Source organism: Corticium candelabrum, chromosome 8 (assembly GCF_963422355.1).
Source record: "Corticium candelabrum chromosome 8, ooCorCand1.1, whole genome shotgun sequence".
Taxonomy (NCBI): domain Eukaryota; kingdom Metazoa; phylum Porifera; class Homoscleromorpha; order Homosclerophorida; family Plakinidae; genus Corticium; species Corticium candelabrum.
The window spans coordinates 5,454,377-5,470,809 of record NC_085092.1 but is presented as its reverse complement, the minus strand read 5'-3'; the positions used below and the strand labels follow the sequence as shown (position 1 = coordinate 5,470,809).

The 16,433-nt window shown below is 42.2% G+C and overlaps 2 long non-coding RNA genes across 6 annotated transcripts; both read left to right on the top strand.

Annotated features, from left to right (window-relative positions):
• Positions 1-11,622: 11,622 nt before the first annotated feature.
• Positions 11,623-13,679, top strand: LOC134183788 (uncharacterized). The gene is made up of 3 exons (XR_009970577.1): positions 11,623-11,701; positions 11,758-11,895; positions 13,552-13,679. It is a non-coding gene; the product is annotated as an uncharacterized LOC134183788 (long non-coding RNA).
• A 114-nt stretch (positions 13,680-13,793) lies between these two features.
• LOC134183787 (uncharacterized) lies at positions 13,794-16,386 on the top strand. Of its 5 annotated transcripts, none has more exons than XR_009970573.1 (6): positions 13,794-13,825; positions 13,891-13,970; positions 14,031-14,077; positions 15,138-15,374; positions 15,594-16,229; positions 16,288-16,346. It is a non-coding gene; the product is annotated as an uncharacterized LOC134183787 (long non-coding RNA). The 5 variants fall into 5 exon arrangements; XR_009970574.1 differs by having other exon boundaries at positions 13,808-13,825; positions 15,594-15,855; positions 15,914-16,385; XR_009970576.1 differs by having other exon boundaries at positions 13,808-13,825; positions 15,594-15,855; positions 16,063-16,380.
• Positions 16,387-16,433: the final 47 nt, after the last annotated feature.

Below are 16,433 nucleotides of genomic sequence, written 5' to 3'. Positions count from 1 at the left end.
CAAACTTGAAACCACGCGATACACCGGTGCTTCTTACACTTCATAATTAATTAGACCTCTTACTAAAACGTGGTCTTACATTCGATCTATTTGTCATGTAAACTTAATGTCACCAGCCAATGACTATGCGTACTTTACTAGTCCAGCTGCTCTAAATACCTAAATAGTGTACAAACATAAATTGCTATCAAATGCTTTCTCTTTAGCAATAATTTTTAAGTACAATTAAAGACTTATTTTCAGTTTATGTCATTGTAGTTGTACATGTCTTTGGCCTTGCCTGGTTGCTTAATTAATTTTAAGATTGCTTCTTGTTATAATAGTAGCCATAGAAACCATTTCCTGTTTGTGAGCCATCTGACCAAAAAGTGATGACTAGTTCTCGTTGACCGTTTACTTCAGGCAAATTCTTGCTTTCTATTACACGATATATGTGTCGATTTGGTCGCCCACAGAAAACGTTCGATTGCCCATTAGCAAACTCAACGTTAAGTTCAATGTAGTCGCGGTCTCTTCGCTCGGGATGAGCTGCTCGCTTGCATTCATCGGATGATTCAAAATCATCAAAATTGGTCGATATTGGTTGATCCAGATGAATTGTGCGAAATTTTAAAACGCCAACAGACTTGACAATGAAATGGTACTCACAAACTGTGTTTACGGCATAGCCTTCTTTCCCATATTTGCCGTGCCTGCACAGAAATCAATTGTTCGTTATTCTTTTAGCTAATGAACCCAAACCGTTGAAATGTACATTTTAGAACAAATGGAGAAAGACTATAAGCAAACAGACAGACGGACAGACAGACAGACAAACAGACGGACAGACATTGTTTTATTGATTTACACTCGCCAAGAACAACGTTTGCTTGGCGAGTGTAAATCAATAATTTGATTGATTTACACTCTAGAAGATACAACAAGCAAATATTTGACAGACAGGTGCGTACAGCTGTAGTTTGAAGACTTTAAGAGCTTGTAATTGCTGTGCATAGTTGGACTTTACTTTACACACTATAATAGTGATTTGCAGTTGATGTTTAATAGTTCAGTGTTTGAAAATATATGTATCGACAGACAGCAAGGAACACTACAAGTATAGCGCGTAAATATCGCAGACAAACTAAATACTAATTATATGAATGTTAGTTAAGTAAATTGCGTAAAAGACCTACTCGAGATAACGCTTTGAATCATCGTGCTAGAGTGGTTGCAGTAGGCCGGGTCTACGAAAGAGCCACTGGAGTGGAGAACATCCGGGATTATAGTCCATCGCACTAACGACTTCTTGTATGGAAGCTATTCTGCATGCAAGGATACAAAAATTCCCTTTAATACGAATTTAATCTCGAAAAGCCACAAATTTGTATCGATTAGCTATTGGCAAGATCTGTATGAAATGCAGAGACAATACATTAATTAGTAATTAATGGAATACCTAGATTTCAGTGAACGTAGTCACCGACCTGTAGACTAGCTACTATCATATCTTACACTAAAACAAACCCGCCAACACCACACTAAAACACTACTCCATCAAACGACAAATTAGGGAAACACGTGCAAGACAACATTAATTAAGACGACAACGAGAGTGTACAGTAGAAACACGCAAAGTAAAAATGACATCAAAATTCTAATGCTCACAATTCGGTAGAATTGAGAACTTGCATTGAATCAGAGATAGCAAATGGTTCGCCCAAAGGCGTTCCCTTTTCATAAAAAGTCTTAGCCACAAACCTAGAGTATCAAACGAGTGAGACTTACGACAAACTAAAAGATTCAGCAAGTCATTAAATTGCACGTGCCATACCGTAAATCAGACGTAACCTTTTGTGTTGTTCTCGATACTACATTAAAGCACTGCGCGTAGCTATAGCAGCAACGAAACACATCAATGAAAATGATGTATAGAATGTCAGCCGACAATGTATAGTTTACTTTCCCGCCGATACGTTTTCGACGAAGCCTAGACCAGATACCAGGAGAAAGCCGAGAGCGAAGTGATACCACACATTCATGATCAAACACGAACAATTTGCTGCGATTCCTGAAAACGGCAATGATCACACTGACTCCTAGCTGTGAGCTTTATAGCGTGAGTCGAAACCACGAAAACTCCCAACAATGACGACACGTAGACACGTTTAGCTCGGTCGTTGGATCAATGGGTGTTTTCACACCACCGTATGCTCGACGTTTGCTGCGCTGCGTAGGCGATATGAGGTACAACAATGTTGACGGATACTCATCTAGACTGAGGTAATTAGGACGCGTGCACGTTGCGTTCCCCGTGAGCATTTTAGATTAAACTATGTGACTGTGTAGTTACCTACCTAACTATACAGTACAAGCTGATTTGGTACTCGCATTTACGGGTTGCGTTATCTAGAGATAATGGAGAATGTCGACTAGCGCCTGGGCATGTCAGTGTAAGGTGTATACTGTGCACGATGTCTTCTCATCATCTGTCTCTTGGTCTAGTGCAATTCCTGTCACCGCGTCAGATCGTGCGTGTCACAAGTCGCTGCATCCGCCGACACGGTGCAGTGTCACAGAAGTCATAGGTAGCTACATCACATTTTACAAGATTGATAGGCGTGGTCATTCGACGCGTCGATGCCGGAAGTGTCTCAGTCTGTAAATTGTGTCTGCAATGTTTTGTATCTCTTGTGGTCGTTGGTCTCTAATTTTCTTAGCTCGTTTGTTGGCGACAACCTTGCAGAGTTTGACGGGCAAGGATGATGAAAATCAAGTGATGGGCGTGGCAGCACTGCGTCGAGAGAGTGCTAGGTACTGTGATCTAGAATTAGAACTAGTGGTCTCGTTATCTATAACTATAGGGAAAGGGACATTTCCCTGACAACTATAGAAGCGACAGATCCAGTTCCGCAGGCCTTGCCCTTCTTGACGCCTTGCTGATTAAATTTGCAACAGTGGCGTCGCTATGCAATGGACCTGGGAAATCCACGGTCTCCCTAACATTAGTAGGTGCGGCCTCTTAGATGACACATGCAGACACAACGTTTCATAAAAGTTAAACCATATCACCTGGCCTCCTCAATTTTGAAGGTCCATGCATGTAGCGACGCCCTTCTTCCCAAAGTCCTAGAGAGGAAGCAATTGAATCGTGCATAGATAGAGAGAGCTACGTAGCTTTGTTTACGCTATTAATAGATAGATAGCATAGAGATATGCGCGGTGGTAACGCTGTACGCGAGCAGATGTACAGTACAATGTATGCAAATTACTGGTAATGTGGACAGTGAGGCTAGAAATCGACACACTCTCCGTGTAGCGCTCGGTACAGAAAACGTGTAGGTTGGATTCGGTGCAAATGCAATCAGAATTAGCTAGCGGTAGAAGAGCGCGGCTTCAATCGGCTAGCGTAAAGTCTTCGATTGCAGAAAGCGTTGCGGACTCCGAGGGCGACGACCCGTACAAGCGTCTACACGGGGCTGGTGTGGGCGTGTGTTCGAATGAACTGGAAGGTGTAGCGTTCGCGTCATCGAGAAATTTATGCGGGGGTCGGTCCCTCGAGAGAAGACCAGGTCATGCACTGCAATGACAAATTTGAGTAGTCATGCATGGACCTGCTCCGCTGCAAGCGCAGAGATTTTGTATAGAAATCAGCTTTGTAGCATAAACGGTTGATACCAATACCCACTCTTACAGAAGAATTGAACTCAAACTTAAACCTACATACCAATGCTACCGTGTTGGTATTTGTATTTGTATTTGTATTTGTATTTGTATTTGTATTTGTATTTGTATTTGTATTTGTATTTCTTTTACTATGGAAAACCCTCAACTCAGCGGTCGATCTTCCGGGTACCGTACCAAGCATACATACATCAATATTTATGCTAACATACATACTATACAGTCTAAGTGAAACACTATCTAGTATTTTAGAACACATGGATCTAAATATCATCTACAGTGTAACAGAACTTCCGTAGACACTGCTTAAAGTCAGAGACTTTAGAGACTATTCTTAATCTACATGAAAGAGAATTCCAGAACTTTTGAGCACGATAAAATGAAGACTGCCGAAGTGCTTCAGTGTTTGGATTAGGCATATGTAGTCCTGATTGAGTAAGGCGAGTGTGATATTGATGATTTTCAAGTGTGTGATACAGGAAGTTGACAATATTAGGAGCTAGAGAATGTAGACACCGGTGAGCGAGTGTACCTAGGTAGAAAGAGTGTCTGGCCTGATGTGATTGGAGACCAAATTTGGAGAAGACAGAAGACATATTGCCAGTAGATTCCCTTAGTTTCAGGCCAGAGAGTACTCTCAAAAACCTTTTTTCAATTCTCTGAATCCGCTTCGCTATGCCCGCAGTGCCATTATTCCATACAACAGCGCAATAATCTAGATCAGGCCGAATCACTGATTTCACTATAGCTAGTCGAGAGTGATGGTCGAGGAGATGATGACAACGATATAAAATGCCAATCTTCCTCCCACTTTTCCTAACAACTGCGTCGAGCTGCGGGCGCCAGTTTAGACTTTTATCAAATATAACACCTAGATATCTTGCCGAGTCTGTTTGTTTGAGGGAAGTTTCACAAATCGTGACGGAGTAGTTAGACAGCATCGAACTGTCGCGAAATTTTTTAAATAGCAACAACTCAGACTTTTTTTCATTCAATGACATCGTGTTGTGTTGGTACCAGTCGGATAGAGAATTGAGATCGAACTGCAAGTTATAAGTCACTTCATTAAATGATTTCCCGCTTGTATAAAGGCACGAATCGTCCGCAAATAGAATAAGAGAAGACTTTGTGACAGCGGAGGGCAGATCCCCGGTATAATAATTGAATAATGATGGTCCAAGCTTAGAACCTTGTGGAACACCTCGTACAACAGGGACTTTTAGAGAGATATCATCTCCAACTTTCACAAATTGTCGGCCGCCGGTAAGATAGTCAGAAAACCAGCGATGAGCACTGCCATCGACTCCGCCAAGAGACAGCTTACGAAGAAGTAGACAATGATTCACCGTGTCAAATGCTTTTTGAACATCAAGGAGCACGACTCCCGAACAACGACGATTATCTTTTGCTTCGAGTAGGTCATCCGCTAGTATACTGACGGCATCCTGGGTCGATCGACCTTTTCGATAACCATATTGACACTCTGGTAAAAGCGAGTTCGCTTCCAAATGCCGACTTAAAGTGTTAAAGACAGACTGTTCCAAAAGTTTGGAGACAATTGGCAAAAGAGAAATAGGCCGATAGTTCTTTGGATCATTTCGGGCACCCGATTTAAAGATGGGAGTAATTTTGGCGCATTTCCAATCTTCAGGAAGTTCACTAGCAGCCAGCGAGGTATCGAAGAGTGCCGTAAGAGAGGGAGCAATGGCAGCTGCACCAATTTTGAGATACTTTGCTTCTACTTCATCCCAGCCACTTGCTTTGTTTACATCAAGTTTTGATAGTAGATTGTGAACCTCCAGCTCATTAATAGTCAAGAAATAAGAGAGATTAGTAGATCCTTGGAATTGCTTCTGCGACTGAGAGCTATCAAATTCAGCAGTCTCAATTGTCCCGACAACTGAACTAAATTGTCTGCCAAGAGCTGCTACGGGTGGTAACTGAACAGAAGAAACTCTATTGTGCCCCGAAATTTGATTGATGGTATTCCAAAACTTTGAAGGACACTTGTGCATGGCAGTTAGCTTTTCCCGAAAGAACTTGGCCTTGGCATAAAAGAGAGCTGTGTGTGTGTGTGTGTGTGTGTGTGTGTGTGTGCGTGCGTGCGTGCGTGCGTGCGTGCGTAAATTTAGCGCAAAATACTATAGAAGAACAACTGAAAAGTCTGTTTCCTGAGTTCCCGCGGTCGTTTGACAGAAACTATTGCTACGTAACGCAACCGTTGTTACACGAATAGGTAAAGACACCATCGCTCGCCCAACACAATGCTAACCGAGCATTTACTAGTCGAAGCCGTGTTTACACCGTCGCTTCTACAGCTATGAGCCTTCAAAGTCCTGAACACCACGTACGTACGTACGCTAGGAGGAGTAATTGTCGCGAAGAATTACGAATATACACGCTATTTTCTTTCTAGACGTGCAACCTGTAAAATATATTTAAAGTCCTACATAGCGACTGTCGTTTCGCGTGACCACAGAGTCCGTAAATAGTCTGTAGTCGTAAGTAAAGTCATTGTATACGGGACATAGAATCTCTCCCGGTTACGTAATGATATTATTAGATTCCCGTAAAAAATATCGTAAAACCAAGAAAACGATATTTTGGGTCAGCAGTTGCAGACAGGTGAATTCTGTTGATAATTTCCGACAGGTCCTAACAATGGCAAACATAAATTACACCGTTCTGGTAATAGAACTCTCTCGTGAAAGTTTCGCGCGTACGAGTGGCCGTTCGTCCATTGTCTCTGGTTGCCACGTACGACATAAAGGAAGTAATGCTTCACGATTGGGCCACACTAACGAGGCGTGGCACATTTCTGTAGCGTGACAGACGTAGTCCCCAGACCGAAAGTCGGTTCAGCCCTAAACGTTTAGAGTACGCTACTCGCCAAGTCTCGTGACTTTTACAAAATCCCTTTCATATAGGCTCACGCAAGAGACGCGATTTACAAAGTATGCGGATTACACCACGATTGACGGAGCAAGGCGTTGTTGTAGGCTTCCTAGATATGTAGATTTAGTTCGCTCACAACAGCTTAGCTAAACCTCCGCGAAAACGTGGGACACCAAGATTAGTGCAAAGGAAATTATCCTACAACACACGCTAAAAATTTACGCTAAAGTCAAGATTAATTACAAATTATTGCGTCTAGTCAGCCGATGAATGAAGATATTTTAGCAGCTGCCCAACCACAGACTGTGTAAGTTATTCAGTTTTCCATGATATTGCACAACAGCCGTAAGCAACGAATAGTGGAACGCCTGAATCGGATAATTGAACGCCGAGTTCAGAAAATTAAACACCGGATTCGGATAATTGAAAGAAAAATACTATAGAAGAGCAACCGAAAGTCTGTTTCCTGAGTTCCCGCGTTTGTTTGACAAATACTATTGCTACGTAGCGCAACCATTGTTACGCGAATAGGTGAAGACAGAACACCACCGCTCGCCAAACACAATGCTAACCGAGCATTTACTAGTAGCCGAATGATTTTATATTGTGCACAAGTTTTCGTACGTTTTCAAATTCCCGTACGTTTACAAGGTCCCGTACAAGTTCCCGTACGTATACAAGTTCCCGTACGTTTACTTCAGTTATGTTGATCAAGACCGAGTGATGTATCATTCGTTTGTCGATCACGATCCTTGGCAATCTCTTGTCACTCATTATTCATATGTAGTCGACGACTTGATTGTAGACCAAGAGCTGCTTTGCCGTTTGCTCGGCTCTAGCCTAATTTCCTTGAACGATTTTCAAACATGATCGTGCTGCGAAATACCGCTGAGTGAAAGGAACGTCGACAAGCTTGTTTTATGTCTACTCAGACAAGATCCAAAATTGTTTCGGAAGTTTTGCACAATTTTGAAGGACGTCGGACGAGGAGAAATGGCTCGACGACTCAAGGAAACTGCTGTAAACTGTATTTGAATGTCGTCAAAAACTAGCTATTTGTCACAATGTAGAACTGTCATACTTTTCTCATGCCTAAATGTAACCATGCATGATTCAATCTATACGTGTATACGACACTATGGCTAGCTGCATGCTACAATTAAGCCACTATCAGATGAACAGCAGTTTATGAAACTCTGCTCTACATTAATACCTCAGAGATGTTCTTTTTTTGTTTCCAGCATCTAGTTTGCTAGCATGCCAAGCCGTGGCTGCTTCGAAGTATCTTTTACAGCAGGCCCGTAGGCTGGTCGCAGGAGTGGGGGTGCATTTGCCAACAAAGTCTATGTGGTTTTAATTAAATGTAATCGCACTGCGCTAAAGTTTTTTTGTGGATTCACCACTTTGGAAACATGGTTAAATTGCGTTTGTATACTTGGTTCACATAATTGTATTTGCAATTGCGCGGGCATTATCTAATAATACGTATCTGTATTCATAATTGTATATGTAAGACTTAGAGTTAGCAGAAAACATTAGTGTAACAGTACCGAGTCGAGTTCGAGTCTGCGAGGGTGAAGGCGAGCATAATAATCGACTACGTCGTCGAGATCTATTGGTACATCGTAGTGGATGTGAAGGAGAGCAAGGTGAGACAATCTGTCCTTACCCATGGATGCGCGCATATAGTTGTCTAGGCGTCGTAAAGCACTGGCGCTTCTCTCACATTCACACGAGGTGACAGGCATGGTACAGGCGATGGTCAAAAGATCTGAGATGTTTGGGAAGTCAGTGGCGTCACATTCTTTGATGGCTTTTGCTGGTGAGCACGGTCTCTTCTCAGGGGGCATCGCCATATACCTGTTCCTCCAGCGCCTGAGTTTCGCGTCCATCAATTCAGGCGATGGCAGATCATCTCTGTACTTGATCAGCGCCTCCTCCGGGTTGACATCTTGCGAACATATGATACTCGGTACGAGACCAAGTAAGGAAATGGCTGTGACTGCCGACTTTGAGAACTGCCGGTTGATGCTAATAATAATATGATCAAGAAAGGGAATTGCAACATTTTTCTGGAAATACTCTCGAACAGAAGCAGCTGGAATATTGCTGCGATTTTGTTACCTTGTTGCAATGCGAGGCATTGCAATTGTACTTCCAACCTTTTTTGCCATGTCTGAACTAACTTTGTAGATTTGAGAAAAGCTGCTTTCAACGTTTGCGCGCTCGCTGTCGTGGGTCCTCACAATTTCAGATATCATGTTATGCGCTGCAGCTTCACGGTAATGCCCGAAAGGTGTGATAAGTACTGATATATCGTCACAAACACAACAACAAACTGAAAGAAAGTAACACTGGGCAGAATCTGCTGTGCTTCATTGCGGCCTGCATAGTCCCAGTCAGCATACGAAGTCCCATATTTATCCAAGTGATAGCGGAAAGCTATCATCTCTAGAGCTTCAACCACAAATACATACCCTTGGTAGAAGTGCCGATAAGCCGAATGCCGCTCAGCCCATCGCGTCTTGCACAGATCGATCGGTGGTTTCCTCCTCTCTTCATTGACCACGATGTGGTCGATGATAATCTCTAGAACACCACTTCTCTTTGGACTATCGAGAAAGAAACGGCTGCGTTTTTTAACGCAATCGATCACATTACGTACTTCGGGAAGAGCACATGACTTGCTTATCACAAGGTTAAGGCAGTGGCCACTGCAGTGTACGTAGGTGGCTAAAGGAGCTTTATGTCTAATCCTGGCTTGGACACCCACTCGATCTGAAGACATGTAGCTTGCGCCGTCGTGGCCCTGACCACGCATAGTAGCGAGTGGTATGTTATTCTCTTCCAGAAAGCCAAAGATACCATCTGCAATCCGCTCCCCAGTAATTCTGTCCAACTTCAAAAACGTTGAAAACTCTTCTCTGACCTCTTTAGTACTTCTGTCAACAAACCTGGCGCGGACGGCAAGATGCTCAACGTTATGCGAAGTTACCTCGTCGGCAAGGATGGCGTAATAGGGCGCAGCTGTCAAATCACCTATTATTTTCTGTAAGAGGATGTGGTTTCCCATGACTTTAATCGGCTCATTTTGTGTTTGAGGAGAAAGATAAGTTGCACATCGCATTGCAGGAATTTCCAGGTGTCTTCTTAACTCTTCATCGTGCACTGCCAGAAGCCGCAGCAGAGAAAGAAAATTACCTGGATTTTCAGGTGATTCCACAGTCTCTGCGTCTCCACGTAAAGCAATGCACTGTCTGGCGCAGTACAACACAGCAGAAGCAATGGACTTCAGGACAGCACGATTACGCGCGACATCGGCCGCCCTGCGGGTGTCCGACGTGCAGTAATGGTAGTATCTGGATTCTCCAAGGTTCGCTCGAAGTCATCAGCTTGCTCGATGGCTTGATGATGGTATAAGCACTGCTCGTGCTCCTTTGCTTTTTCTCCTTTCTTGTTCCAATCACGAAAAGGCTTGCATACAAACTTCCCCTTGGACACTTTAGCAACGAAAATTCCACAAGCAATGCAAAAGACACCATCCACTTGCTCGCTGTAAACCATCCACGGGTGTTCTGATAGCCAAACAGGACGAAAAGCTTGGTTGCGGCCACCGATACATGTCGGAGGAAAAACTTGGTCGGCACGAGGCTTTCTGTGATTTGTCGGTAGGTTATACTTCTCCGCAGCACCCTGAGCCTGCATGGAGTTGCAGAAATCGACACAAGACTTGGCTTTGAAAAACAATTTGCCAATATCATCCACTAAATCATGATTAGAAGTATTAGCATGATGGCATTGCTGATTGCCGCCTGCGACGCGTGCACGCTGATCTCCTGCGACGCCTGCACGCTGAGCCTCGTTGTCGTGAACTTCGCAGCATGTGTTGCGCAAAGGCTCGACATACGTGGCGGTAAAGGACGACAATACTCTTTCTACACTACCACTACAGCATTCACTGGAAGTCGGTGTTAGTTGATCGTCTACTGAAACCAGTTGTGTAAAATCTGGATCAGGAGTCACAAGTTGATCACGTGCCCTTTTCGGAACTAGAAAACCGTCCAGCCGTTGACAAGTAGCCGCTGCTTGCCTCCTTTTTCTATCTTTTTCCTGAGACCGTCCCATCTAGTGTCACTGTGACGAACACACACTTCTCCAAGTTACCAGGTAGCAAACAGGATAGCCAAATATCTGACATGTACTTTGGAGTTCCGACACATTCCTCGGAGTCCTTTTGCCTACTACCCGGACTTCTTCCGTGAACGGGTCCTGGGAGGGAGCACGTGCACCCAGTGCACCCCCCAAGCCTACAGGCTTGATAACTGAACGCCCAATTCGGATAATTGCTTGCCTGAATCGGGTAACTGAACGCTGAGTTCAGATAATTGAACGCAAAACACTATAGTTGTCTTCAATTCTTCGTTCACGCTTCAGTCGTCTCACTCGTTTACTGAGATAGTCGCCTAACAATGATCGCATAGTCACGTGACAATGGTTGCGTAGCAATAATTTCTATCAAAGTAACGCGCGGAAACTCAAAAACAGACTTTTCTCTTCTTTTAGCTTTTCCTTTTCATTCCGTTTGTCACAAATCAGTCTCCTTTCCTCTTTAGTCGCGTAAGGGAGCAAAATCGTGAGTCGTTTGACTCTTCTCGCCAAGAAATTACAATTGAGTCGACCCCTCAAAAGAGGTCCCTTGCTTCAATTTTTCGCGCATATGTTACGGAGTCAAAATTGCATTCATCTGGCATCGTCGTTTTGTTGATTTGTCTTTCTGTTTTGCCGTAAATCCATATGACAAGTGTTGATGTACGTATATATATATATATATATATATATATATATATATATATATATATATATATATATATATATATATATCTCGAGCTCAATTGACATGACAAGAGAGAGGCTCGCTTCGCTCGCCAATAAGTTAATATATGTGTTGTGTAGCTTGTTGATTCAACCGGCAATTTTTCAACGGTTCTTGTGACTGACCATCAGCCCAACAGCAAAGACCAATTCGAGGATCTTATTGTACAGCTAGACGGGCGCGAATCGTTTGTGGGATGGTCTTCGATCGGATGCTCTCAACTCTATTGCCAAACGATGTCAAACGAACTGTGGATATCTTCACTATCAAGTTCAAAGAAGAAAGTCGCCAACGACGTTGTTGTTTTACTTTGATTCGATACGTAGACGTGCACAACAAAAACAACACGATCGAGCTTGCTTTTCCGGTCGACTGCAGAGACTGTCGATGCCTAATGGAGTAGAACGAGGATTTCACTGAACGTGACTACTCCTCTTGTTGACCTTGGACTTGAATTATGGAAGGTAATTACGTCGACTTACATCTTATTAACAGACGTTATGCTCACACATGACACTCTTCTCTTTCTCTCATGATGCGTTCGAATTTGGTAGTTTTATTGGTTGTTGTGTTATTGTTATAGAGTGAGTTGTTGGTAAATGTTGTGTGCGTGTCGTGTAGTCTGTTTGCTGTTATTTGTGTACAGTTTTTGATTGCTTGTCTTGAGGGCAACAATAGAGACAGGAAGACAGACGGATAGAGAGATGGACGGACAGGCAGACAGATAGATGCCAGTGGCGGATATAGGGAGAGGTGCACGCCTGTATCTCGTGCAGAGTACATGCACGTCGGGGACTACTAGTACTGTACAGCTTGTGTTCGTGTTCTTTTTCATCGACTCCCACGTATCATTTAAACTAACGTGCACTTGTGTTTCATGAATGAACTTGAGCTCTAGAAATTTAGCACACCAGTTTGGCACAAAGCACACGAGCTTGTCTTGGACTAGTGGTCTTCGGTAGTCTCACGTAGCCAGAGCCTCCAAAGTGAAAGCGGGTAAGGTCTGGCTAGTTCTACGAACGTTGCACAAACTTTCCACAGGAGGGGCGACCATGTTATTGGAGAGAAGTCATTGACTAAACTTAAAGATGTACTGGCCTAAACGTCCTCCTAAGCAGAGGGCTGCTGATCAGGAGCTTGTCAGAAATATTTGAAATAGTTATAATCCTAGAGGGCCAGCTGCGAAAATGTTGAAGATGGACACGTGACTAACTGATGACGTCCTTACCGAACCTGACAGTCCACGTCTGTCTCTTGTGAGAATCCTGGATCAACCATTGGATGCATAGATGGATGGACAGACACACAGCCAAATACACAGACAAACAAGCCAGACGGACGAATAGACACACAAACAGACACACAGACAGACAGATGCACAAATTTGTTTTTATTGATTTCACACATTAGAGGACTGGTTTTGTCTAAGAAGTTACTGTGCCAGTTACTTGTAGTTTGACCATTTATTACATTCAACGATTTTGTTCACTTCTGTGTGATTCAAATGAGATTCTTAATAACTTCTTTCCAGACTTCAGATGGAGCTGATTATGTTTTGGTATACATGGACTCTAGAGGCCCGTAAACCTATAGATTCGACATTTGATCTGTCTTGAAAGCATGCAGACTCTTGTATTACCTAGTTTGTTGTGAGCTAGAATCTCGCTGTCCCCACGCCACATGCATCTAGCTAGCTTACAAAAACTGTATACGGTGACCGCAATCGACATGCATGCCTGTAGCCAGACAAACAAGTACAGTGTATCTAACTAAAAGTGCGTGGACGGTGTAACTAATGTTTGTTGTCAAGTTGATTTTGCGGCGAAAGCGTGACTTTGGATGACATCCAGTCGGGATGAACATGATGACAGTAGTTGCATCTATCTTAATCAATTAACATGTCACATGACGCTGTAAATTTAATGTGTGTGACACTGCATGATGGTCTGCACATGTGTGTGTGTGTGTGTGTGTGTGTGTGTGTGTGTGTGTGTGTGTGTGTGTGTGTGTGTGTGTGTGTGTGTGTGTGTGTGTGCGTGTTTATACTTACGTGTGTACACTACCTATATGTCTAGCTAGTTGCCAAGTGTAGTAATAATAGCATGTACCTGTCTATATAGCAACAGCCAGTGTAAACGAGGCTACTAGTACAATATCGGTAGAGAAGAAAAAGAGAAAGAGGGCAACCAAAATGGTCTCACACAATGAGAGGAGACTCGCAATACGTGATGGCTTACAAACATCTTGGAGCTGATCAGTACATGCTGCATTGTCTAGACTATAGACGTGTACATGCAATATTTCTATATCGCAAATTTATGGATGTTTGCTAATATATAGAGCCATGTGCAGAAAGAACAACAAGTAACAGGAAAGCAGTAGGAACACTCCATGGTAAGATTGTTGTTGTTGCCATATATGCCAGAATTATTACACAAATTGCTGTTAATCGGTATTAGAAAGCAGCTTTGGAGAAGGCAGCTCTGTGTGAAAGCAGCTCTGTGTGAAAGCAAGCATAGAAGAGTTGAGACACAAAATGGTAACGTGGATGCAATGTTATAAAAATTTTCAAACATTTACTGACCAGTGTTATGTATAGATTAGAATCAGGAGGCTGGTACACCGAAGGTGTTCAGAACCAAAAAGGTGATGCATATTACAATAATTGCAATTATTGCAAAAACTATATATACAGTTTCAAGTTGTGAAATAATAATAACAAATACATACTGCATGATGATATAAATTCTCTCTTTGTCACCGCCGTGGCTTAGTGGTTAGCGACAATGGCTACCACTCCATGGTTTGGGGGTTCAAACCCCAGTGACGACAGTAAATTGTGAAACTTGTCTGTCTTTCTTTCTCATGTTTCTCTAGCTTTATCCATGAGACTATGACTCGTTTCAGTCGTTGGGGAGTTTCTGTGGTCTGGTGAACGGTCCGTTGACGATGACGTCCAGTGCTTTCCTGGTGGTCGTTGATATCCACTAGGCGTGCTGTATCGAGTACACGGTCACCGTAATGCCTGCAATCTATATCGAATTGGCTAGTCATTGATCGCCGTATGGACTACACGGAAACATGTACCCTGCTGGGCTCACCTGCCGGGTTGGTGGGCACCCAGATGGGGGTAAAGACCCCACTTGCCCATTATGGAGGGGCATAACGACACTCTCTATGTATACGTAACTGTAAACACAGTCAACAGAATGAAGACATTAGACATTGATTGATGTGTTAGTAAAGGCTTTCTATAGCCATACATAGACGTGTGTGTTGTTAATACTAACAATGAGAAAGCTTGCTATACTATAATACGTAATTGTCTGCTTGAAACACAAATTTTGGAATGTTAATTGTCTTCAAAACAAATGATGATGACTGTTGTTGCTTTATTTTTATTTTTAAATCTGGTTTACTTAATTAATTAATTTAAATTGAATTGTTGTATACGCATGCAGTTTGGCAGCTGTATGTTGAACATTACTTCTAATTTAGGAATAATAAAGAGAATGCACTGACTTATAAAAATATTCATATACAATTAGTTTTTATAAATTACACAGTGTGACCTGTAAAGTTATATATCCAGTAGGTTTTAGCCTTGCAATAGATAATATGTAGAATATTTAGAAATTGTAATTAATATTAACAAAATAATTATACTACACTGTACCGTTGATTAATGCTTTTATACACTCTATAGATACGGATACTGTTGTAAATGAAATGAAACAAACATTGTCTATATCAAACAAACAGTTGCAAAGATCCTTCAGAGGTTGGAGGGAATCGGTGAAATCGGGCAGTCATCACCTTGCAACAATATGGTAGTGAAAGTCGGCCATCAAGTCACTGGATTGGTTTCAAGGATGACGATGTTGCAGTCAAAGCAGTGATGGAAAGTCAGAATGAAGCAACAGTTGCAAAATTTGGCTGCATGGTATGTGTTCTTCCACAAAATATTTTTCAACAATTATAATATCTCTAACCAGTGAAACACAGATATGTATATGTTAGGTTGGCAATCTTTGTTGTTTTTATGTTTGTCTGTTTGTCTGTCCGTCTGTTTGTCTGTCTGTTTGTCTCTGTTCATTTGCTTATTAATTATTTGGCATTTAGATTGTTGTTGTGTCTGTTGCTCAATTTAAGGTCGTTTTAGGATGTGGCAGACAAAAGTTGGCAGAGGATCTTATCAGAAAACAGTGACATTTACTGGTAGCAAAATTGGATGCAGATGATGTTGCCGATCATTTATACCAATGAGAGATAATATCATCTGGTGAGATGGGAAATATTAATAACACTGATGATCTTGGGAAAAACAGGACAACTTTACTGAAATTGATTAGGAAACGTCAGTGGGTTGAAGGAGTATAATTTGCAAATATATTTTCAGTTAGTGAAGTCAATTGTGAAGTCGGGTGGGTGGGTTAAATTGCTTGTTTGTCCATGAATTTAATTTATAGCATGTCTGTCTAGTGGCTTCTTTATCTTTCTTCACAGCCTCTCATGTGCACAAGACGAGCGGAGAGTGATGATATTGTATCTCTTTGCTCTTTGTGTGCAAAGTGGAGGGCTGTGAAAAAAGTGGGGCTTGCATATTGTTAGTTGAGCGTTTGCATTTGTAGGTTAGGAAATGGTTGGAAGTCCAGAATCTGTTGATGACTCGTTACTACTGTCTGACCTGCACAGTGTGGTTCAGTCAACTGTCGGCAGTAACAACAATTCAAACCGATAGTGGACATGATTAGGGAGATACTTGATTGTTTGATCGACAAGCATGAGTCTTAGCCTGGTTATTGATATCAATTAGTGTAGAAAATGTTAGGTTGACAATGTATTTGTTGTTACAGAATAGTAAATTTTATAGATTAGTGCAAACACTGTGGCTTGTTTGCAGTCACTGGTAACTGATTTTTATTGTTTTTATAGACAAGTCGATCTCATTTATTTGTATGTTTTAGAATTTGTCGTGCAGATTGGTTATTATGTGTGCATG